The following is a 25,253-nucleotide window of genomic DNA, read 5'->3' as shown; positions in this document are numbered from 1 at the left end:
CCTACTGACACTCACTGGGGTGTTTTTGTTTTACACACCATTCTCTGAAAACTCCAGAGGCTGTTGTGTGTGAAAATCCCAGAGATGACCATTTCTGAGATACTCAAAACGTCCAGTATGACACCAATGATCATGCCATGGTCAAAATCACTCAGCTCACATATCTTCCCCATTCCAATGAATGGCTGAAGAACAACTGAACCTCTTGACCATGCTTTTGTGCATTGAGTTGCTGCCACATGATTGGCTGATTAGATATTTGCGTTAATGAGCATGTGTACAGGTGCACCTAATACAATGACTGCATCCTGTCTCATTAATACTATACATCTTCTTTTTAGTACCCAATGGGCCCCACCACTTACCTAACTATTACTGTCATATAGCAATGTACCATGTTGAGGTGATATCACAAAGGAATGAACTTTATACTTCTAAAATTCTTCATTTGTCATTCTGCTTATATTTTTTCCAACAAAGCTGTCATCCATGTAGAGCAGCTATTGGAAGTGACATGGAATCAGAGCTGAGTTTTGAGAAGGGCGGAACAATGGACACTGATGCATCTTACATCAAATCTCAATCAGTTCATCAAGAGGAAATGAAAAAAACACACACACACGGCAAAGATTAAGCTATTCCCCAACATGCAAATGAAACACAAATACACTGGGGTTTCGGACGATTTGTCTGCTTATTGTCCAGGGTTTCGATGCTGTCAGGTGTAGTTGCAATTATTTTAACATGAAACTATGATTAATCATTTAACTTTTAAATATTTGCACAAATAATGATGTGCCTTTATATTCACTTACATTGCTTTTAGAAATTGTTTTCTGCTTTAGAAATAACTGTTTGGGATTAGATTCTAATCTATCGAATTTTAAATAACATGTAATTTGAATTGATTCACATAACTCATGCCAATAGTATTCATCTTTTGATTTCCTGGTACTGCAATGTATAATTTTTTGGCTGCAAGTGTGTGATGCATGAGGAAAACTAGAAACTTCAGGCAAAATAACCGATTGAATATCTATGTATTATGGTCGTACTTGAGTGATATTTAGACCATAAGGCATAGGAGCAGAACTCACCCCATTGAGTCCGCTCTGCCATTTCATCGTGGCTGATCCTGGATCTCATTCAACCCCACGCACCTGCCCTCTCACCATCTCCCTTGATGCTCCGACCAATCAGGAATCTATCAACTACCCATGGAATAGGCTTCAACTGCAAACTGTGGCGGAGCATTCCACAGATTCAGCACTTGTTGGCTAAAAAAATCCTCCTTACTTCTGTTTTATCTTGAAGCTGTGCCCTCTAGTTCTGGATACCCCCACCAGTGGAAACATTCTTTCCACATCCACCTTATCGAGCTCTTCCAACATTTGGTAGGTTTCAATGAGTTCCCACACACTCTTCTAATTTCTAGTGAGTGCAGTCCCAAAGGTGCCAACTGCTCCTCATATGTTAACTTCTTCATTCCTCGTGAACCTCCTCTGGACTCCATCCAATGACAATACATCCTTTCTTTTTTTTTTATTAATTTTTTAAGCGTTTCTACAGTACAACTACAAAAAAATCAACAAAATGGAGATTAATACAGTGCAAAACAAATGTATCGAATATATCATTCATAACAATAAGGAAAAAGTACTCAGACAATACATCCTTTCTGAGATAAGTGTCCCAAAGCTGATAACAATTCTCCAAGTGTGGCTTAACTAGTGTCTTATAAAGCTTCAGCAGTATCTCCTTAGAAACATAGATACGAACATGTCCCTACCTTAGAAATTACTAGGCTAACCTTTAGCCCTCTGTTTTACTAAGCTCCATGTACCTATCTAAAAGTCTCTTAGAAGACCTGATTGTATCTGCCTTCACCACCATTGCTGGCAGCCCATTCCACGCACTCACCACTCTGAGTGAAAAACTTACCCCTGATGTCTCCTTGGTACCTACTCCTCAGCACCTTAAACCTGTGTCCTCTTGTGGCAACCATTTCAGCCCTGGGAAAAAGCCTCTAACTATCCACATGATCAATGCCTCTCATCATTTTATACAGCTCTATCAGGTCACCCCTCATCCTTCGTCGCTCCAAGGAGAGAAGGCCAAGTTCACTCAACCTATTCTCATAAGGCATGCTCCCCAATCCAGATAACATCCTTGTAAATCTCCTCTATATCCTTTCTATGGCTTCCACATCCTTCCTGTAGTGAGGCGACCAGAACTGAGCACAGTACTCCAAGTGGCGTCTGACCAGAATCCTTGTTTTCATATTCTATTCCCCTTGAAATAAATGCCAACATTGCATTTGCATTCTTTACCACAGACACAACCTGTGAATTAATCTGCTGAGAGTCTTGCACGAGGACTCCTAATTCCCTTTGCATCTCTGTCGTTTAAATTTTCTCCCCATTTAGATAATAGTCTGCACTATTGTTCCTTTTAGCAAGTGCATTATCATACATTTCCCAAAACTGTATTCCATCAGCCTCTTTTTTGCCCATTTTTCCAATTTGTCTAAGTCCTGCTGCAAACACATTACTTCCTCAGCACCACCTACTCCTCCACCAATCTTCGTATCATCTGCAAACTTTGCCACAAAGCCATCAATGCCACTTTCTAAATCACTGACAAACAATGTGAAAAGTAGCGGTCCCAATACTGACCCCTGGGGAACTCCAGAAGTCACTGGCAGCCAACCAGAAAAGGCCCCCTTTATTCCCACTGCCATCTCCTGCCTGTCAGCCATTACTCTATCCATGCCAGTATATTTCCTATGACACCGTAGTCTTGTTAATCAGCCTCATGTGAGGCACCTTATCAAATGCCTTCACAAATCTAAGTAAATGACATCCACTACCTTCCCTTTGTCCACCCTGCTTCGTTACTTCTTCGAAGAATTCCAGCAGATGTGTCAGGCAAGATTTCCCTTCACAGAAACCATGATGACTTTGCTTTATCGTTAGTCTCCAAGTACCCCAAATAATAGTCCTTAATAACAGGCTCCAACATTTTCCCAACCACTGGAGTTAGACTAATTGGCCTATAATTTCCACTCTTTTTTCTTCCTTCCTTCATAAAGAGTGGAGTGACACTTGCAATTTCCCATCTCTCTGGAACCATGGCAGAATCAGGTGATTCTTGAAAGATCATGACCAATGCATCTGTTATCTCTTCAGCAACCTCTCTCAGGACTCTGGGATGTGGTCCATCTGGTACACGTGACGTATCCACCTTAAAATCTTTCAGTTTGCCTTGTACTTTTTCCTTTGTAATAGCAATGACACTCACTCCTGCTTCCTGACACTCACAGACTGCTGGCATACAGCTGGTGTCTTCCATAGTAAAGACTGAAGCAAGGTACTTATTAAGTTAATCTGCCATTTCTTTGTCCCCCCCATTACTACCTCACCAGCATCATTTTCCAGTGGTCCAAAATCAACTCTCACCTCCCTTTTATTCTTTATATAACTGAAAAAATCTTCTCATATCCTGATTTATATTATCAGCAAGTTTGCCCTCGTATTTCATCTTTTCCAATCTTATAGTTTTTTTTAATTGCTTTTTGTAGGATTTTTAAAACTTCCCAATCAACCAACTTCCCATTCATTTTTGCTACTTTATATGTCTTTTTCCTTGGCATTTATGCAGTCCTTAACTTCCCTTGTCAGCCACGGTTGCCTACCTTTGCCATTTGAGAACTTCTTCCTCTGTGGGACATATCTATCCTATGCCCTGTGACTATTCTCAGAAACTTCAGCCATCTCTGCCCTACTGTCATCCCCACCCCTAGTATTCCCCTCCAAACCACCTGGGCAAGCTCCTCTCTCACACCTCTGTAATTCCCTTTATTCCATTACAAAACTGTTACATGTGACTTGTGCTTCTCCATCTCAAACTGCAGATGAATTTAATCATATTATGATCACTGCCTCCTAATGGTTTCTTTATGTAAACCTCCCTAATAAGATCTGGGTTATTAGACAACACCCAATCTCAGGTCGCTTTTCCTTGAGAAGACTCAAGCACAAGCTGCTTTAAAAAGCTATCTGTAGGCAGTCAATGAATTCCCTCTCTTGCAATCTGACACCTACCTGATTTCCCCAATTCCCTTGCATATTGAAGTCCCTCATTACAATTGCATCATTACCCTTATTACATGCATTTTCCAGATCCCTCTGCAATCTCAAACCCACATCTTGGCTGTTACTTAGAGACCAATATATGATTCCCATAATGGTTTAGTGCATTAAGAAGTGCTGTATCTTGTTATAATGCAAATATGCGGTCAAAAAATGATAAAGACATTTAAAGATTATTAGAGCAAACACGAGGAAATCTGCAGATGCTGTAAATTCAAACAACACACATAAAATGCTGCAGGAACACAGCAGGCCAGGCAGCATTTATAGAGAGAAGCACTGTTGATGTTTCGGGCCGAGACCCTTCGTCAGGACTAACTGAAAATACTAAGAGATTTGAAGGTAGTGGGGGGAGGGGGGAATGCAAAATGATAGGAGAAGACCAGAGGGGATGGGATGAAGCCAAGAGCTGGAAAGGTGATTGGTGAAAGTAATACAGAGCTGGAGAAGGGAAAGGATCATGGGACGGGAGGCCTTGGGAGAAAGAAAGGGGCGGGGGAAGCACCAGAGGGAGATGGAGAACAGGCAGAGTGATGGGCAGAGAGAGAGAAAAAAACAACTAAATATATCAGGGATGGGGTAAGAAGGGGAGGAGGAGCATTAACGGAAGTTAGAGAAATCAATGTTCATGCCATCAGGTTGGAGGCTACCCAGCCGGTATATAAGGTGTTGTTCCTCCAACCTGAGTTTGGATTCATTTTGACAATAGAGGAGGCCATGGATAGACATATCAGAATGGGAATGGGACGTGGAATTAAAATGTGTGGCTACTGAGAGATCCTGCTTTCTCTGGCGGACCGAACGTAGTTGTTCAGCGAAACGGTCTCCCAGTCTGTGTCGGGTCTCACCAATATATAAAAGGCCATACCGGGAGCACCGGATGCAGTATACCACACCAGCTGACTCACAGGTGAAGTGTCGCCTCACCTGGAAGGACTGTCTGGGGCCCTGAATGGTGGTGAGAGAGGAAGTGTAAAGACAGGTGTAGCACTTGTTCCGTTTACAAGGATAAGTGCCAGGAGGGTGATTGGTGGGAATGGATGGGGAGGACGAGTGGACAAGGGAGTCACGTAGGGAGCGATCACTGTGGAAAGCAGAAAGATGGGTGAAGGGAAAAATGTGCTGGGTAGTGGGATCCCGTTGGAGGTGGTGGAAGTTACGGAGAATTATACATTGGACCTAGAAGCTGGTGGGGTGGTAGGTGAGGACAAGGTAATTCCACATCCTTTTCCCATTCTGATATGTCTAATCATGGCCTCCTCCGCTGTCAAAATGAATCCAAACTCAGGTTGGAGGAACAACACCTTATATACTGGCTGGGTAGCCTCCAACCTGATGGCATGAACATTGACTTCTCTAATTTCTGTTAATGCCCCTCCTCCCCTTCTTACCCCATCCCTGACATATTTAGTTGTTTTTTCTTTCTCTCTCTCTGCCCATCACTCTGCCTGTTCTCCATCGCCCTCTGGTGCTTTCCCCCCACTTTCTTTCTCCCAAAAGGCATCCCATCCCATGATCCTTTCCCTTCTCCAGCTCTGTATCACTTTCGCCAATCACCTTTCCAGCTCTTAGCTTCATCCCACCCCCTCCGGTCTTCTCCTATCATTTCGCATTTCCCCCTCCCCCCACTACTTTCAAATCTCTTAGTATCTCTCCTTTTAGTGAGTCCTGACGAAGGGTCTCGGCCCAAAACATCGACAGTGCTTCTCCTTATAGATGCTGCCTGGCCTGCTGTGTTCCACCAGCATTTTATGTGTGTTGTGTAAAGATTATTAGAATGGCTTTCACTCAGATTGTTGTGCTAAAGCAGGACTTGCAAATTTCCTGTTGTCAGTTGCCTGCTGCAGGAGAAGCACTGGGACTCATGTATCTGGCAACCACAATCAACTCTCACCGTCACCCACTTCCCTTCCTCCGTATGTGATCATGCTCTGATTCCCCTGCTATGTGTGGTCCCCATGTGTTGGAGTGTCACTCTTGAATAGATCACAATATTGATCCTATACAAATGTAGGAATACAATTAGTTTGTCTTCGGACTCGAGGCCGGTGCCTCTGCGGGTAATCAGTGTGCTGTGGGTGATGGAAGATCGAAAGCAGTGAGCTGGCTGCTGGCTGAGAGCCCAGAGACCTGAGTTCTTCGGGCACAGAGCTTGGAAAAAGTGACTTAATGGACTTTTAACATTGTAAATCAACGAGTTGTTTGTTATGTCTCCCCTCTTGCTGTGAAATGGAGGCACCTCTTTTTCCCTTATTAGGGAGAGAAAGAGCTTGTGGTATGTCAAATTACCAGGTGAAGGAGTCGTCTTTGGGGTACTGCATCTGGGTCTTCGTTGATGCTTTGCTGCATGCTTGAGTGCTCGGTGGGGGCCGCCGATGCTTCTTTTGCTGGTCAGGGGTGGGGGATTGTGGCTTTGCTGCTGCTTGTGCTTGCGAGGGGGTAGTTTGGGGGGGCTTTGGAATTCAAACATGTAACTGTCATTCATTCTTTGGGGCACTCCTCTGTTTACATGGATGGCTGTGAAGAAAAAGAATTTCAGGATGTATCTTGTATACATTTTTCTGACATTAAGTTTACTTTTGAAACCTTTGAAGGATAAAGTAATTCTGTATCAGAGCCGATAATCAATAAAAACTGTATATAACACGAGAAGAGGAAAGCCCCATCATCATTCTGAATGCCCTTTAATGATATGTTTTTACTGATCTGCTGTCAGGATTTCCTCCTTGTTGGTTTGAGGTTGCAGGTTCATTACTCTCAGTGATCACAATAGGGTGCCACGGTAACTTAGCCATTAGTGTGACGCTATTACAGCTTGGGGCTTCAGGGTTCAACTCTTGCATCCTCTGCAAGAAACTTTATATGTTCTTCCCATGAACATGTGAGTGTTCCATTTACCTCCCACAGTCCAAAGACGTACCAGTTAGTAGGTTGATGGATCCTGTGATTGGGTAAGGTTAACATTGGTGTGTTGCTGGGCTCAGTCATCTGGAATGGTCTGTTCCATGCTGTAACTCCAAATAAAATAAAAATCACGGTGAACAGATCATTAGAAATCGGTCCAGTACTGGGAAAATGTTTGACACACTTGCACAGTCTGTAGCTGATAAGGACATATCTAGTTTCCAGATGGGTGGAATTTCTATTGAATATGGTTGCTAGCTTATTTTCACTCACTTAAAAAAAGAATATACATGAAATTTGCATATGGGAAACAGACACTGTGCAGTATTCTGACAGGATTCTGAAGTACACAGTATTTGTTTTTGTATATGCTATGTGTTTGTGATTTGCATTTTTACTCCTTTCTCTCTCTTGGACAGTAATTAAAAAGCATAAACACAGAAGATTCTGGAGTTGATTGAAATTCAGAGCAAAACGTATACAAAATGGAGGAAATCAGCAGGTGAGGCAGTATCTAGAGAAGAAAATAACAGTTGACATTTCAGGCCAAGATCCTTCATCAGATTTAGAAGCATAGATGGCACACAGCCATTGTGAAGAATCAATTTTTTGATTTGAAGATTTTTCTTAAATGTTAGTCTTAAGAATTGTAGAGCAGGATTTTTCTAGTGTATCAGTGAATTACGTTTGATGTTATTGGAGTACTGTGGATTCCAGTTAATAGGGCCATGGGATAATTGGGACAGACTTAAAGACAATTTATGTATTTAAAAGAAATACAGAATAAAATTGAAACCTACCAATGCCTCGACAGAACTGTGACAAGGGATTCCCTTCATTTATTTGGGACACTTTGCCTCTTAATTGGGGCAGGTCACTGTTGCTAAACAGCTTCTAACTGGCATGAGCCTCGTGCACAGCTATCTGTGATTGCGTTCAAAAAGCAGTGATTTTTTTTCCACTCAGCATTGATGGAAAATGAGCATTAAGACAATTCAGAACCTCTTTGCTCGCCACAATTTTAAACATTCGGGCGTGGAGATGGCAGAAATGGCTGGGAGTGATTATGAAACAATGTCATTACTTTAACAAGTTAGGAATTATGAAGGTGTCAAAAATCATCTTGAATGTTACAATGGAAATGAAGATTTGGAGGATGTTCCATAATGTGTGCTAGGTGTTTGTGCTGATTTCATTCATTTTCAGTCAATCAAAAGAACATGGCGGAGGTTGATAACTATTTGGAAACAATACACAGATTTGTAGTACTGTAGAGGTATTGGTAGTGTTCTAACTTATTCACTTAAATACATAATTTGTTACTCAGCTTGTCTTTTTTATACCTTTTCCCATTTCCAAGAAACTTCGGCTACTAGGGCAGCCGCTTAATTGGACCAGAATGTACTGACTTGATGTTTTCCAGTTAACTGGAATCCACTCTATTAATTTTTTTTAATGTAAATTCTGTAGGAAATGGTCTCTAGGAGATACAGAAAATGTAGCAGCTAATAAAGATGTCTTGCTCTGGAAAACCAATTGCTAGAAGAATTGATAATCCAAATGCACTGCATGACATAATATAATGAATCAAAATAATGCAATAATTAGCAACAAACTTAAAACTTTCCTCATACCTGTTTTTTTCTACTTTTTAATTAGATACCTTTGGTTTATCGTTGACATATTTTGTGATTTTGAATAATGAAAAGTAGAAAATATCTCCCAATAAGCAAAGCTTCAGCGATTCCATCAGCAATGTTATGCTTCAATAATTCCATAATAATAAAATCGTCTTCTATCTCCTTCCATATTTTCAAGGTTTTTCTGTTTCAAGAGTAAATATTGATATTCAGAACTTGTAGGAGAAATGAATAATTCTTTGTGGTCCTGAGTGTTATGAGCTTATACAGAACTATTGTGAAAGATTTGGAAATTCTTGGAAATCCAGAGAAATTTCTTTAGCCAGATGGTGGTAAATCTGTGGAATTTGTTACCACAGGCAGCTGTGGAGACCAGGTTGTTGGGTGTATTTAAGGCAGAGATTGATAGGTTCTTGATTAGTCATGGCATGAAAGGTTGAAGGAGAAGTTCGGAGAATGGATCTGAGGAAGGGAGAAAAAGGAATCAACCATGATTGAATAGCACAGCATACTCAATGGGCTGAATGGCCCAATTCTGTTTCTATGTCTTATGGTCTTATGATGCTTTTTATGCTGGGGGAGTCTAAGACCAGAGGACACTGCCTCAGAGTAGAGGGATGTCTTCTTAGAAAGGAGATAAGGTGGAATTTCTTTAGCTGGAGAGTGGCGAATCTGTGGAATTCTTTGCCACAGTTGGCTGTGTAGGTCAAATCACTGGGTATGTTTAAGGCAGAGTTTGATAGACTCTTGATTAGTCATTGTGTGAAGGGATACAGGGAGAAGGTAGGAGACTAGGACAGAGAGGGAAAGTGTTTCAGCCATGATGAAATGACAGAGCAGATTTGATGGGCCAAATGACCTAATTCTGCTCCTATATCTTATGATCTTATGAAATGTGTTGTTCTGTGGCAGTAATAGAGTTGAAGACAAAAATTCTTAAAAGTTACAAATAAATAGACAATAAATAAATAGTTTGGAAGAGATACAGGAAATCTGATGGTAGACATTGAGTGTGGATCTTCAGGTTCCTGTGCCTCGTCCCCGATAGTTGTAATGAGAAGAGGGCATGCCCCGGATGATGAGGGTCCTGAATGATAGTTGCCAACTTGTTGAGGCACAGCCTTATGAAGATGTCTTTGATGGTGGAAAAGGTTGTACTCATGCTGGAGCTGGGTGCATCTACAAACCTCTGCAGCCTCTTTCAGTCCTGCACATTGTAGCATCTGTACCAGGAAGTGATACAACCTGTCCGAATGCTCTTCACTGTACAAATTTGCTAGAGTCTGGAGAGATACCAAATCTCCTCAATCTCTTAATGAATTAGAGCCAATAGTATGCCTTCTTCATAACTGCGTGTGTTAGGCCCAGGATTGATGCTCATCATCCAGGACCTTGAAGTTGAACACATTCCTACTGCTGACCGCTCAACAAGGAGCTTTCCCAACTTCCCCTTCCTGAAGTGCACAATCTATACGTTGCTCTTGCTAATGTTCAATGCAAAGTTGTTGTTGAGACACCACTCCACTAACCAACTTATCTCACTCCTATGTGCCTTCTCATTGTCCTTTGAGATTCTCCCAACAACAGTCGTATCGATTGTAGTGGTCCTCCAGAGTTATAACTGGAAAGCCACAATTAACAATACCTCTTATTGTATTACATGAGATAATGCAAACTCCAGTGTTATTGAACAGTTTTTACTTTACAACTAAACTTTTAAGTTTAAAACAACTCAGCAACAGAACACTTCAAACTGCAAGCAAAACAAAATGTCCTGAGATCTTTCACTAACATTTTCTTAAGCTGAATTTTTCATCAATCTGTATAAAGCGCAGACAGTCAAAAGCTTGTGTGGTGAACTACGTGTGCCTGTCTGGACACACCCCCTGCTGACTGCTCCTGTGGCTCCTCCCACAGGCCCCTGTATAAAGGCGATTCAGGGCTGCTCCGGAAACATGTGAGGAGCAATAAATACTCCCCGCTGGTCGAGAGGGTTCACCTTCTGCATGCGAACCCCCAGTATGCTTACGTGGTCTTACTTGATGGGCAGGAGGACACGGCCTCCATCCGCGACCTGGCGCCCGCAGGTGCAGCAGACCACTACCCTGAACACTCTCCGGTAACTATGAACCCTGTACCCGGGGTGAGACCGCGCTCACCAGGCCCTACATGGACTCCTCATGACACTTATATACCAGGTGCCTCGCACATGCATGAGCTGGAACCAGCACAACCTCCGTCTCCTGTGCAATCACCAATGTCGCCGGCATCGGTGCAATCACAGCCGGTGCTACGTAGATCGCAGCGACAGGTTCAACCACCTGATAGACTTGACCTGTAAGAAACTTCGCCACATGGGGACTCTTTCAAACAAAGGGGGGGTGAATGTGGTGAACTACGTGTGCCTGTCTGGACACACCCCCTGCTGACTGCTCCTGTGGCTCCTCCCACAGGCCCCTGTATAAAGGCGATTCAGGTCTAATCCTCTGCCTCATTCTCCAGGATGTAATATGATGGTCACTCACTGCTGGTTCCTTCTTCAGTCAATAAAAGCCGATATCTCGCCTTACGTCTCAGAGTGAGTTATTGATGGTGCATCAGCTTGGTCAAAGGGGTGTGTTTTCAAGAGTGTTTAATTATGTAAGGATAGATACTATGGAAAGGAGAAGCAAAGGCTTTTGATGCTTCAGATATTTTGAGGTGAATGCTGTACCATGAAGTTGCTCAGGATCAGAAATCAGCAGTTTGAGATAACTTTAGAGGCTCACTGGATTTGGAGGAAAATGGTGATAAAAGTGGAGAGGGATTTGAACACAGGATAAGAGCTGAGGATTCACTTAACTAGAGTTCATGTAGGTCAGCAACCTCAGAGGTGAGGGATAGATGACATCATACAAATTACGATATTGGCAGGAAGATTTTGAATGGCATGAATTTAAAGCGGGGATTGGGAAATTGAGGAAAGATGGCTTAGGGTGCATTAAAGAGTCAATAATTTCAGAGGTGGGTGAACAGAGACAAGAATCTAGTCAAGGTGAAAGTATAGTACCTATAAAAGGTATTCACCCACTTAGGAAGTTTTCATGTTTTATGATTTTACAACATTGCATCACAGTGGATTTAGTTTGTCTTTTTTGACACAGATCAACAGAAAGACTTGTGTCAAAGTGAAAACAAATTGGTCTAAATTTATTACAATCATTAAATACAAAATAACTGATTGCATGATTACTCATTCCCTTCAAGACAGTGTTGAGCCATTCATTTTCATGATGGAAGTTGTGGCTAAATCTGCTTGGATATTTGGAAATCTTTTTATGATTTCAGACCAGACTGCTACCATTCAACTTCTAAACCTGTAGTTTAGAAAGCTCCCTTGCAAACCCAGACAGAGATCATAATGGTTATGGATAGCAATGTGCAAAAGGGCTTCATGGTCTCATGGGATCTGGCCCTGCCATCTGCCCTCTACTGGATCACTAGGGTATCCAAAGAGCAATGTGGGGATGTTGGCAGTGGCTTTATGGACCATAAACCTGCTGTGCTTTCTTGAGAAGACAAATTTCTTCTTTTCCACTTACTACCATTCTGCCATTCCTCTTGAAATACCACCGTAGGTGGTACATTTGATGGCACAGTAGGAAGCAAAATCTTATAGACTGTAAGACCATAAAACGTAGGAGCAAAATTAGTTCATTTGGCCCATTGAGCCTACTCCACTATTCAGCCATGGCTGATCTATTTTTTTCCTTTGAACCCCATTCTCCTGCTTTCTCCTTTAACACCCTTTCTAATCATGAACCTATTAACCTCTGCTTTAAATACACCCAATGACTTAGCCTCCACAGCCATCCACCAGCCAAGTTCCAGCCACATGGTTAGCCTTGCGTAGGAGCACAATGAAAGAAATGCGTAAAGCGGGGGTGAAGGGGATCTGGAATTCAGCGGTCTGAAAGGGTGATAGAGGCAGAAACTTCACCATCTTCAAACTGTGTCTGGGTGCCCAGCTGACTTGCTAGGCCATGAAAATTGCTGGTATATTGCACAGCTCTTTTCTGACGGGCAAGCAGAATGCCCTCCTTCAATGGTGTAAATGTTGTATTCTTTGATTCACTTTTATATTATTCTGTTCGGACAATGAGGCTATACAAGGATTCCAGAGAGTAAAGTCATCATTGCACTACCCTGGTGATCTGCTTTGTCACACCAACATGCCCATTTCTTTCTCATCACATGCGGGTTCTCACCTGTGCCTCTCCTGTGCACCAACATCATCACTCGTTCTGCCAGGACACCTGCTAAGCATACTTGTTATCTTAAATGCATGCCACATGGTGCATTGGTGCACAATGAGGCCAACACTAGTTAGTACTCGAGACATTAAATTTTTTGATGCATTTCGAGGCAATATAGTCCTTGCCCTGCTCTAATCTAAGGTGGCTGTTCTGTGGTTGTGGTGGGTGGCAGATTTCAATGAGGAAGTTTGCAAAGAAATGCAGATATCTAATTTAAACTAATTTTGCAGGTGGATGGGCTGAGGATGGGGCAGTTGGTAGACAATCAGAAACAGTGTTTAGTGAGACCGACAACGACAGGAAGAAGATCGGGCAAAATTGCAGCCAGTGGGATGAGTTGCAGTGTAACAAAATTGAAAAGGGTGACAAATACAGCACTGAAGGTATTATATGTCAATGCATGCAGTATACAGAATAAAGTAGATGAACTTGTAGTGAATTAGAAATTGGCAGATATGATGTTGTGAGCATCAATGAGTTGTGACTGAAAGAAGATTATAATTGGGAGCGTTTCATCCAAGGATACACATTGTATTAAAAGGACAGTCAGATAGGCAGAAGATGTCAGGTGGTTCTGTTAGCTAAAAATGAAATCAAATCTTTAGAAAGTGATGACATAGGATCAGAAGACATAGAATTCTTGTCGGTAGAGTTAAGGAACTGCAGAGGTACAAAGATCTTGATGGGAGTTACATACAAGCCTCTGAGCAGTAGCCAGGATGTGGGCTCAAAAGTTACAAAGGGAGATAGGAAATATATATCAAAGTGCAATGTTACAGTAGTCATGGGGATTTCAATACACAGGAAGACTAATGAGACAGAGTTACAATGACACTCAGTAGCAACTCCTTCCAGTTCATCTATGAAAACAGCTTAATTTCCACCTTTGAAATCTCTTTTCTTCACTTTTCAGGGTGGACAGGGTGTGGTAAACTACATATACCTGTCTGGACATGCCCCTCTGCTGACTGCTCCTGTGGCTCCTCCCACAGACCCCTGTATAAAGGCGATTGGGGCACTGCTCCTCCCTCAGTCTTCAAGATGTTGTGCTCCCTTTTCCCTGTTAATAAAAGCCTATTGTTCACTTCCAGTCTTCGAGAGTTATTGATGGTGCATCACAAGGTTCTGTAGAAGACCCTGACCTGGAGTTCGGCTCACACTTTGGGTGCTTCTGGTGGTGGCACCCGCTCCCAGGAACTCACGACTGCCTGCTTTTCAAAATCCTAAGGATACGGCCTAGAAAACAAGTACGCCTTCAGGGTTCCGAGATTTTGCATCCCTATGGTTGGGCTGATTCCAAGCTAGAGCAGCTGATTGAAGCATTGTGGGAGGGAACGGAACATCAGGAACAGCGGATCTCAGCTGTTGAAGGCTCTGTTCTCGGTGAATTGCACTCTTTTTCTCTCTCATTAGTGCAAGACAGTTTGTTGCCAATTCTATGGTCAGAGAACTTGGGAAAAAAGCAGCGTGACAAACTTTTAAAACTGTAAATCAGCAAGTGTTTTGTATGTCTCCCTTCTTGCTGTGAAAGGGGGACACCTTTTTCCATTTATTTCCCCCAGCTACTTCTGCAAATGATGGAAGGTGGAAGGGGAGGTAGTGAAACCTCATTTGGAGTATTGTAAGCAGTCCTGGGCGCATTATCTAAAAAAAGCTGTGATGGCATTGGAGAGGGTTCAAAGGAAGTTCATGCAATTGATTCCAGGAATGAAAAGCTTTTTGTATGAGGAATGTATGATAGCTCTGGGCTATTTTCCCTCTCAGCTGTGTGCTTATGCGCGTGCACACGTTTTTCAACCAGCGCACAAAGGAAATTAATGTGCGCACTAAAGGTTAGTTATCTAAAATAATGTAGTAATTAATATTTATACTTATTGAAAATAATCTTTTAGCTAAACATTTCTGTTAGTTTTTCAAATACCACAATGCACGTCACTAATTTACATCACCTCACCTTTCCTGTTCCGGTTTGTACAGCTACATCATGATGTAGCTTTGGCATCTTTGGCAGACAGCGTTCATATCGTAAAGTTTACAAAGATCTATTTCAAATCCTGTAGATAGCTTACTAAGTTTTTATTGAAAAAAGTTATCAATTCATTACGTCAAATTCAAAAGAAGCTAAGGATGTGAAGCACAAAAAAACTGCAAATTTGTTTAAAGTTGAATGTCTTAACAATATAGTAGAAACTGCTACACTGAAAGCCCATGTGGTCCTGAACGTTCAGCTATGAGAAATATTTATGTATGATTTGGAATCTGGAGTTATCTGTTTGTATTGTTGTGATGTGAAAGTTGCTGGAGAATTTGCTAGTGGAAAGAAATGGGATGATATTTGGAAACTTGACTTTTTGAAGTGATATTTGACAAGTAAATCATATTTGGACAGTGTACAAAAGCTCAGTCAACAGAACCCGTCATTAACCATTACAGGAGTGCTACACATGTTATGGTTGAGTACAGACGCGCAAGAGTGAAAACGATCAAACGCAGGGGAGATCAAATTTCTTATTGACAGTGTGTTGTTAGCTGTTAAAATGAATAACTGTAATGAAAATACTGCAATAGACAATTTAATATTTCAAAATTTCTGTGCAAGAAAAAATTAAATCCAAAGTGATTTCAAACTTTGTTCAAATGGTGGCATTTGTACTTCAAAATGAACAGTTTTGCAACCTTATACAGTTGATGGACATTGGGAGGAACCTTTCTTGCGTCTAGTGTGGACTGTGAGAGAGGTTTTAGCCTAATGAGTCAACGCAGAAACAAGCTGAGAAACTGTTTAGGTGAATGTCATTTGGATATGTTAATGAGAATCAAAAGCTACCAATTGGATGGAAGTTCTATTCGTCTAGATAGAGTTTACAAAGAATGGGTAAATGCCAAAGACAGGAGAGAGAAAAAAATAACTAAGTGACTTAAATATGTATGTTATTTTGTTGATATTCTGTGCAGTTTTATGTCAAATATTTTGTAAACGTACATAAACTGTGCCATGTGTACATTCAGTGCACACATACTTCTGTCACAGGAAAAAAAATTGCACAACATAAGATTTTTGCACATACTGGCTACTAAAAGTTGGAGGGGACATTGGCTCTGGGCCTGTACTCACTGGAATTTAGAAGAATGAAGGGCATCTCATTGAAGCCTACCAAATGTTAGGTAGAATGGATCTGGAGAGTGGGTGAGCCAAGAAGCAGAGGGCACAAACTCAGAATAGAGGGTTGTCCATTTAGAACGGAGATGAGAAGGAATTCCTTTAGCCAGAATTCATTGCCACAGATGACTGTGGAGACCAAGTCACTGGGTATATTTAAAGTGGGTGTTGATAGATTCTTGATGAGTCTGGGCATAAAAAGGTTATGGGAAGATGGCAGGAGAATGGGGTTAAGAGGGAAATGGATCAGCCATGAGCAAAATAGCAGAGCAGACTTGATGGCCTAATTCTGCTCCTATGTCATGATCTTATTGTCTAATCTGAAGTATTGCTTTCACTGAGGTACGTATGGGAGAATTGAACCTGAGTGGATGAGGCTGCCTGCTGACAGCTCTTTTGCTCTTCCGTTTAATCAGCTCTCAACAAAAGCTGACCTTCCCAGTTAAATAAATATGAGCAGGATAGGCCACATTGTATGCCTCACTGTCCTTATAGTCAGAGGGTACATTCCCCCCAGTGCTAATGCTAAGGAGGCGCTCTGTGAGCTGATCGGCTATTGGTGAGCTACAGAACACACACCCTGATGGACTGTGTATTGTCGCCGGAGATTTTAACCACACAAACCTCAAGTCAGTGCTCCCCAAGTTCCATCAGCATGTGGACTTTGCAACAAGAGGGGTGAACGTGTTGGACCTGGTTTACACAAACATCCCTGACACGTACTAGGTGGAGCCCTGCCCCCCACTGTGGTTACTCAGACTACATCTCTTATATGTTAATCCCAGCATACAGACTGCTTGTCAGGTGCTCCAGACCAGTTCAGAAGCAGGTGAAAACTTGGCCAGCAGGAGCCATCTCTGCTCTTCAAGACTGCTTTGAGAACACTGACTGGCACATGTTCAGGGAGGCTGCAACTGATGGCGACTCCAGCAGCTTAGAGGAGTACCCGGCATCAGTGACCAGCTACATCATCAAGTGCATCAATGACATCACTGTGTCCAAGACCATCACTACATGCTCCAACCAGAAGCCATGGATGACCACAGAGGTGCATCCGCCTTCAGAGCAGGTGACAAGGCAGCCCTAACAATAGTAAGGGCCAAACTGTCCCAGGCCATCAGAGAGGCAAAGTGTGCACATGCCCAGCGAATCTACAGCCACTTCCAGGACAGCGGTGACACACGGTGCATGTGGAAGGGCATCCAGGACATCACCAACTAAAGGACAACATCACCTGACTGTGCAGGTGATGCCTCCCTCCCAGATGCATTGAACAACTTCTACGCTTGTTTTGAGGTGGAAAATGACATGGTGGCGAGGAAGACCACTCCTCCTCCCAATGACCAGGTGCTGTGTCTCACCATGGCCGATGTGAGGAAAACTCTATGTAGGGTCAACCCACGGAAGGCTGCTGTACTAGACAATATTCCTGGCAGAGTGCTCAGAGGGTGTGCAAACCAGCTGGCATATGTTCTCATGGACATCTTCAACATCTCCCTGAGCAGTGATGTCATTCCAACGTGCTTCAAGGCTGCCACCATCGTCTCCATGCCGAAGAAGTCTTCAGTGTCCTCCCTCAATGACTACCATCCCGTTGCTCTCACAAGAGGCTCGTCATGAGGCACATCAAGACCCTGCTACCCCCCTCACTGGACCCCTTGCAGTTCATGTATCGTCCCAACCGCTCAACAGATGACGCCATTGCCATCACCCTCCACCTGGCCCTAACCCATCCGGACAAAAAAGACACATACATTCAAATGCTGTTCGTAGACTTCAGTTCAGCATTCAACACAATCATTCCTCAGAAACTGATTGGAAAGCTGAGCCTACTGGGCCTGAACACCTCCCTCTGCAACTGGATCCTAGACTTCCTGACTGGGAGACCTCAGTCAGTCCAGATCGGAGGCAGCTTCTCCAACACAATCGCACTGAGCACGGGGGCCCCCCAGGGCTGTGTGCTCAGTCCATTGCTGTTCACTGTGCTGACCCAAGACTGGGCAATAATACACAGCTTGAATCACATCATCAAGTTCTCTGATGACACGACCATGGTGGGTCTCATCAGCAAGAACGACAAGCCAGCATACAGAGAGGAGGTGCAGTAGCTAACAGACTGATGCAGAGCCAGAATCCTGTCTTTGAATGTGAACAAAACAAAAGAGATGGTTGTTGATTTCAGGAGAGCATGGAGTGACCACTCTCCATTGAACCTTGATGGCTCCTCTGTTGAGATCATTAAGAGCACCAAATTTCTTGGTGTTTACCTGGTGGAGAATCTCAACTGGTCTCTCAACACTAGCTCCATAGCTAAGAAAGCCCAGCAGCATCCCTACTTTCTGCGAAGGCTGAGAAAAGTCCGCACCCCCCCCCCCCCCCCATCCTCAGCACATTCTACAGAGGATGTATCGAGAGCATCCTGAGCAGCTGTGTCACTGCCTGGTTTGGGAATTGCACCATCTCGGATCGCAAGACTCTGCAGTGGATAGTGAGGTCAGCTGAGAAGATCATCGGGGTCTCTCTTCCTGCCAATACAGACATTTACACCACATGCTGCATCCGCAAAGCAAACAGCATTGTGAAGGACCCCACTCACCCGTCACACAAACTCTTCTCCCTCCTGCCATCTGGCAAAAGGCACCAAAGCATTCGGGCTGTCACGACAAGACTGTGCAACAGTTTCTTCCCCCAAGTTTCCTCAATACCCAGAGTCTAGACTGACATCTACATCATTTATTATTATATTGAAATTTGTCCTCTACTGTGCCTATTGTCTTGTTTATTAATTATTGTACTGCCCTGCACTGTTTTGTGCACTTTATGTAGTGCTGTTCACTTCTGTAGTCTAGTGCAGTTTTTATGTTGTTTTACATAGTCTAGTGTAGCCTTGTGCTGTCTCACACAGTCTAGTGTAGTTTTGTGTTGTTCAATGTAGCACCAGGGTCCTGGAGGAACATTATTTTGTTTTTACTGTGTAATGTATCAGCAGTTTATGGTTGAAATGACAATAAAAAGCGACTTGACTTGACTTGAATAAGAGCATGGTTGATGTGATTGTAATCTCAACTTTCTTTTCCCCTCTACTCAAGGTAATCTCCCACCTCTTGCTTATCTAACTTTGCTAAAAAAAAGATCCATATACTTTGCTTCCACCACACTTTCAGAAGAAAATCCCAAACTCTCTAAACCCTCAGAACAAAAAAAAGTTGTCTTTTTAATATCATAAATAAGCAACACCTATTCTTTCCCCACAAAGTGATACACAGGTTTTCATTTTCCACAAAACAAACTACCTCTAGATCCTACCTGCCATAACTTTTCAGAAGTCTTAGAAGACCATAGTAAAACTTCTATTTTTCAGTCAGGACTTCCCCCACTTTATTAAACTCCGATATATATAAGCATATCCGATTAAACCTTTCCTCATAAACTGACCTTTCCTTTCCAGGCATTAATTTAGGAAACTTCCTCTGAATTGTGTATAATCCATTAACGTTCTTCCTAAGGGGACTGACACTATACACAGTAACTCCAGCAATGTCCTATAATAAAAATGTAACTGCTCTTTCAATCGCAATGTTCCCAAATTGCTCTCACACTTTCAATTCCTTACACAGCTATTTCTGGGATGTCATTTGTGTTCCCTGTAGGAATGATCAATGCAACATTACTTTAATTCATCTGCCATCTTCTCATTGTCTCTGCCTAGTCTCCCAGATATGGTGTTTTCCAAGAGTTTGCATGTTAAAGCATCCGCCACTTGGAAAACCTTATTTGTGCAGAAGCCTTGCCAGTAGGAAGAAATTCTGCAATGTTCTTCACAACACATACTGGCTCTATCAGGATAGACAAAGGAGAATTGGTTAATGTCATGTAGTTGCATTTTCAGGTGGCCTTTGACATCTGAAAATGCAACTACACAACGTTAACCGATTCTCCTTTGGATGAAATGCGAAGCGTTTGGGGTAGCTTTGGTCTATGTCTTTGCTATTGCTTACCACACGCTTGGGCTCGGTGATGGTACCGATGCGTGTTTTTTTGCTGGTGGGGGAGGGGATTGTTGTTCGCTGCTGCTTATGCACGGGGAGGGGGGAGCTGGGGGGACTTTGGGGTTCTCACACTTAACTGTCATTCATTCTTTGGGGCACTTCTCTGTTTTTGTGGAGGTTTGTGAAGAAAAAGCATTTCAGGATGTATGTTGTATACATTCCCTGACATTAAATTTGACCTTTGAACCTTGAACCTTTGATCTGAAGATAGGTGGAGGGGCATGTAGTTTTGAGGAAGTAAAGAGGCTACAGAAGGACGTAGATAGGTGAATGGGCAAATAAATGGTAGATGGAATATAGTGTTAGGAGTATATTGTCATAGATTTTGGTAGAAGAAATGAAAGGGTTGACAACTTACTAAGTGGAAAGAAAATATAAATAACAGAATTGCGCAGGGACTTGGGAGTCCTCGTGCAGCATTCTCTAAAGGTTAATTTGCAAGTTGAATCTGTGGTGAGAATAGCAAATGTGATGCTAGCATTCATTTCAAGATGACTAGAATATAAAAGGAAGGGTGTAATGTTGAAACTTCATTAAGCACTGGTGAGGCCTCTGGTGGAGTATTGTAAGTAATTTCAACAGAATGTGATGTAACTGGAGACGGTTCAAAGAAGGTTTATGAAAATGATTCCAGGCTTGAATGGCATGTCACATGAAGAATATTTGATGGCTCAGGGCCTGTATTTACTAGAATTCAAAAGAATGAGGGTGACCTCATTGATGGTGAAAGATCTTGATAGAGTGGATGTGGAGGGTCTAAGTCCAGAAGATACAGCCTCAGAATACAGGGACATCCATTTAGACAGAGATGAGGAGGAATTCCTTTAGCCAGAGGGTGGTGAATCTGAGGAATTCATTGCCACTGACAACTGTGGAGGCCAAGCTGCTGGGTATATTTAAAGCAGAGTTTGATAGGTTTTTGATTATTAAAGGTGTCAAAGGTTACAGAGAGAAAGCAGGAGAATTGAGTTGAGAGGGATAATAAATCAGCCATGATGGAATGGTGGAGCAGACTCAATGGGTTAAATGGCCTAATTATGCTCCAATGTCTTATAGTCTTAATGAGATTAGTAGGTTGGCAGGTCTTTACTGCTGTGCTCAACCATCTCATGATTAAAAGCGGCAGCATTGCGTCAAATCAATTTTTAATTCTCAGTTTTCAGCCAGCTGTCTTTTGGATGAGATCTCCAGCCAAGTTGTTGGAGACCCATGCAGGTACACACAAAGATTCCAAAATGCTGGATTAGAATCAGTCTGCTGTCTGGGAGAGGTTGTTGTGTGTGCATATGGCTGTGGTATTCTTCTACATTTTTTTTTAAATTTCAGGATCTCTCTCAAAATAACAAAAAAAATGCCTTGTGTAATTTTAACAGAGGATACTTCTAGGTTTTAACATACAGAAGTTTGAATGTAGTTTGAGGCACTGAGTGAAACGGTGTAATGAATGATTTTCTTAAGTGCTGATGTGTCTGGCACTTTGAAGTGACCAGGAATCTTAAATAATAAATTTCCAATAACCTCACTTAGCCTGAAGCGAACCCTTGCTAAATGTTGAATCCTAAATTCAACATTCAGGTTCAAAGATTGTCAGGTAATACTTGACACATGACTTTCTCTTGCAGCAACAGCTGCTCAGTGTGCTTGTCAGAGAACTGAATGCCAATGAAAATTAATCAGTGTAAACAGCTCATCTGCATGCTGTTGTTCTCTGCTTCGTTGCCCTTTCTGTTCCATCATTAATTAGTGGAAAAATGGAGACTCTAGAAAGTTGATCGTAGGCAAAGACATAAAATCAATGGGGGGGGGGTGGCGTGGGTGGACTTTAACAGTACTTCAAGGTAGGAAAGGAGTACAAAAGAGCTAAAAGTCTGCAGAAATACTTCAGGGCTCATTGAAATGAGTCTTGATCCTGGCAGCATTCAGTCTGTGTATTTTTCTCCATTCAAAAGACTGCAGCAGCTCACTTCCAACTTGTCGAGGGTAATTGGAAATGAACAGCAACTGCTGGCCTTGCCAGCGGAGCTCACATCCAGGAAACAAATAAACAATAATGACAACCTGAAGTGCATATTAACAGCAAAGAGGTCTTGTCTATTGTCTAAACTGCAAGGTAAAACCTCGTGCTATTGATTCTAAAGGCCTGAGAGACAAAGAGGTAATAAACTTTAAGCACTTACCATATTGGTGACTTTTACACAATTAAACCCTGGATAACTGGTCACCCTAATGTGTAATTGCATTGACTGGAATTCTCCAGCCAGCATTTACAGAAATTACTTATGATGTAGCTGTTTGAAAATCTGTGGAACAAAGTAAGATACAGATCAAAGTGCAAAACGCACTGAAGGTTTTCAGGTGTAATTATTTATTTGTTTATAGCTACAGCACAGTAACGGTCTCTTCTAGACCAATGAACATACACCAACTAATTACACACAGGTGATTAATTAACCTACTAACTCATATGCCTTTGGATTCTGGGAGGAAACTGGAGAACACGGAAGAAATCTGTACATTCACGAGGGAATGTACAAGGTCCTTCCAGCCAGCAGTGGAATTGAACCCAGGTTTGTGGCACTGTAATAGTATTGCACTAACCACTATGCTCTCATGCCACCCTTAATTAGTTGCTTTAAACCATTAATCATCTAAGGGCCACTTGTGGTGCCTTTTTATGTGCTTCCAGTAAGATGGCTGCTTGCTTAGATGCAACAGCCACTCTGGGTCCAAAAAAAAGATGTATTAGTTCATCCTGTTTGTCTTTTTTATGAACCCAAGACATTACTGGAAACTAAAAACATCAGGCACTGCAGGTCTATCTCATCAGCAAGTTGCTCAATAGGAATGGAACTGAACTTATCATGTACCGAGGTTGGGGTTGTCACCTGGACTTGTTGGGTACCATTTTGCCGAAACAGTGTGTGGTGCAAGTGATTGTCAAGGCTGTTTTTATTGTGATTGCAAGACCCTGTTGGACATTGGCAGTCTGCTTCACCGTTTCATTGGCATGGCTGATGGCAGGAGAACTGTGTTGCCTTGGTTGTGGTAAGACCATAAGATATAGGAGCAGAAATAGGCCATTTGGCCCATCAAGTCTGCTCTGCCATTTAATTATGGGCTGATCCAATTCTCCCAGTCTTCCCCACTTTCCTGCCTTCTCCATATACCTTTGATGCCCTGGCTAATCAAGAAGCTATCTATCTCTGCCTTAAATGCACTTGGCCTCCGCAGCCACTCGTAGCAACAAATTCCTCAGGTTTACCACCCTCTGACTAAAGTAATTTCTCTGCACCTCTGTTCAAAATGGACGCCCTTCAGTCCTGAAGTCGTGCCCTCTTGTCCTCGACTCCCCTATCATGGGAAATAACTGAACATAAAAGCAACTCATCTGGGAGAGAGGCTGTGAGGTTGGCAGCACCATGTTTGGAGAATCAAGAACTGAATGACATTGTTTTAACAGTGAGAGGGGAAAGATTTAATAGGAACTTGAGAAGACAGCTTTCTTTACACAAAGCTGACATGTATGTAAAATGAGGAGGCAGAGGAAATGGTTAAGGAGGGTACAACAACAGCTTTTAAAAGCCAATTGGACAGGGACATGGCTAGGAACAGATTAGAATGCATGGCCCAGACACTGACTAATAAGACTAGCTTGAATGGGTGTCTTTGTCAGTGTGGGCAGGCCAGTTGGGCCATAGAGCCTGATTGTATGCTGTATGTGTCTATGACTCACTTTTCCAGTACCAAAGGATAGTCACGCACGTTAAATATTAACTCTAACTCTCTCTCTTCTGCAACCTGACCTGCTGACTATCCCCGGCATCTTCTGTTTTTTAATTTTGAATTACAGATCAGATGAGTGGGGTGGGAGGGAGATGAATTATTGCAGCAGGGTGAACAATTCTGGGAACAACTTTGTTCCTTATAGTACAAAGGTTTAGGTGGAATAAATAAACACAAAATACTTCGTCAATTCAGGAAACCTAGAGTAACACACACAAATGCTTCAGGAACTCAGCAAGATAGACAGAAAGACAGACAGACAGACATATTTTATTGATCCCGAGGTAAACTGGGCAGATCTAATATTCCCAATTCCTCTGGCCCACAGCTGTTGTGAAACGTACTTGATTTTGGAGCTAACCGCTCCATTTTGCTGCCAAGTTACCTGAGCCCCTGGAAGCCTGGCTGGCAACTGCAAGATTTTCATTAGACCAGCAACTGCTCTGCTTCAGGTACTCTAGTGAAGGTCCTTTATTTCAACAGTTGATCTTCTCACAGCTTGCTACCCAGCAAGATATAAAACAGAATGATAATATGTTACAATATATACCTTGTCACAAAATTGTTATACACCTGGCACCAATTAAAATAGATGTATTATTGAGGCGTCATTTGCATGTTATGTAGTTTCTCTCTGTCGTACTACTCATACCAAAAGGAGATGGCCAGTAAACAATGCTACCAAAGGCGGCATCCTCAAGATGGGTAAAGAAGCAATTATTTTTACTACTTTTACATCTTTTATTTCAGTTATGGTTCTGTTACTGTTGGAGCCTATAATCTACATCCTAGAGATGCGATTTTTCTGTCTGCGAGAGTGTTCCCCTGGGCTGCTACGGAAGTGTGCGGTATGGAGGCCAGCACTCCAGGAGACGGGCCACGACCCCGTGATCGACTGCATCTCTCACCGATTAAAGACCTGAGGAAGGTTGAAATTATCGTGCTGGATGAGGAAAGCAAGCGGGTTTTCAGTGCTGTCTACCAGCCTCTCGTTCGTTGCTGCTAGAGAAGGTGTCTGCGTGTGGCTGTCTCTCACTTGCTGCTTCCGAGGGATGGTCCTTGCATTCGAACTATCTCTCTCTCCCTTGATGCTATTGATGGATGGTGCCAGACCAAGGCCTGGTCGATGCAGATTGTAGATTTGGACTCTAATTCGGGTTTATGATCTGTTTTAGTTCAGGTTGCTCTTTTTTGTTACTATTTTTGGGTGATTCTTGAATTGGTGTGGCCTGTGGATAAAGAACACTAAGCTGAACTGTACTGAAATGTGC

At 42.5% G+C, this 25,253-nt stretch overlaps 1 long non-coding RNA gene across 3 annotated transcripts in view; it reads right to left on the bottom strand.

Annotated features, from left to right (window-relative positions):
- The window catches only part of LOC132404880 (uncharacterized), a 32,962-nt gene extending 10,446 nt beyond the window's left edge, over nucleotides 1-22,516 (bottom strand). Inside the window, exons 1-4 of one of the 3 annotated variants that reach the window (XR_009515696.1) lie at nucleotides 22,377-22,516; nucleotides 8,690-9,157; nucleotides 7,072-7,159; nucleotides 6,441-6,668 (exon numbers count right to left, since the gene is read on the bottom strand). This is a non-coding gene — a long non-coding RNA (uncharacterized LOC132404880). Of the gene's footprint in view, nucleotides 1-6,440; nucleotides 6,669-7,071; nucleotides 7,166-8,689; nucleotides 9,158-22,376 lie in introns of all 3 variants that reach the window. The other 2 variants (XR_009515697.1, XR_009515695.1) reach the window with 2 other exon arrangements.
- Nucleotides 22,517-25,253: the final 2,737 nt, after the last annotated feature.

Source organism: Hypanus sabinus, chromosome 14 (genome assembly GCF_030144855.1).
Source record: "Hypanus sabinus isolate sHypSab1 chromosome 14, sHypSab1.hap1, whole genome shotgun sequence".
Lineage (NCBI taxonomy): Eukaryota > Metazoa > Chordata > Chondrichthyes > Myliobatiformes > Dasyatidae > Hypanus > Hypanus sabinus.
Note: the sequence above shows the minus strand (reverse complement) of the source record. Positions and strands in the feature narration are given on the sequence as shown.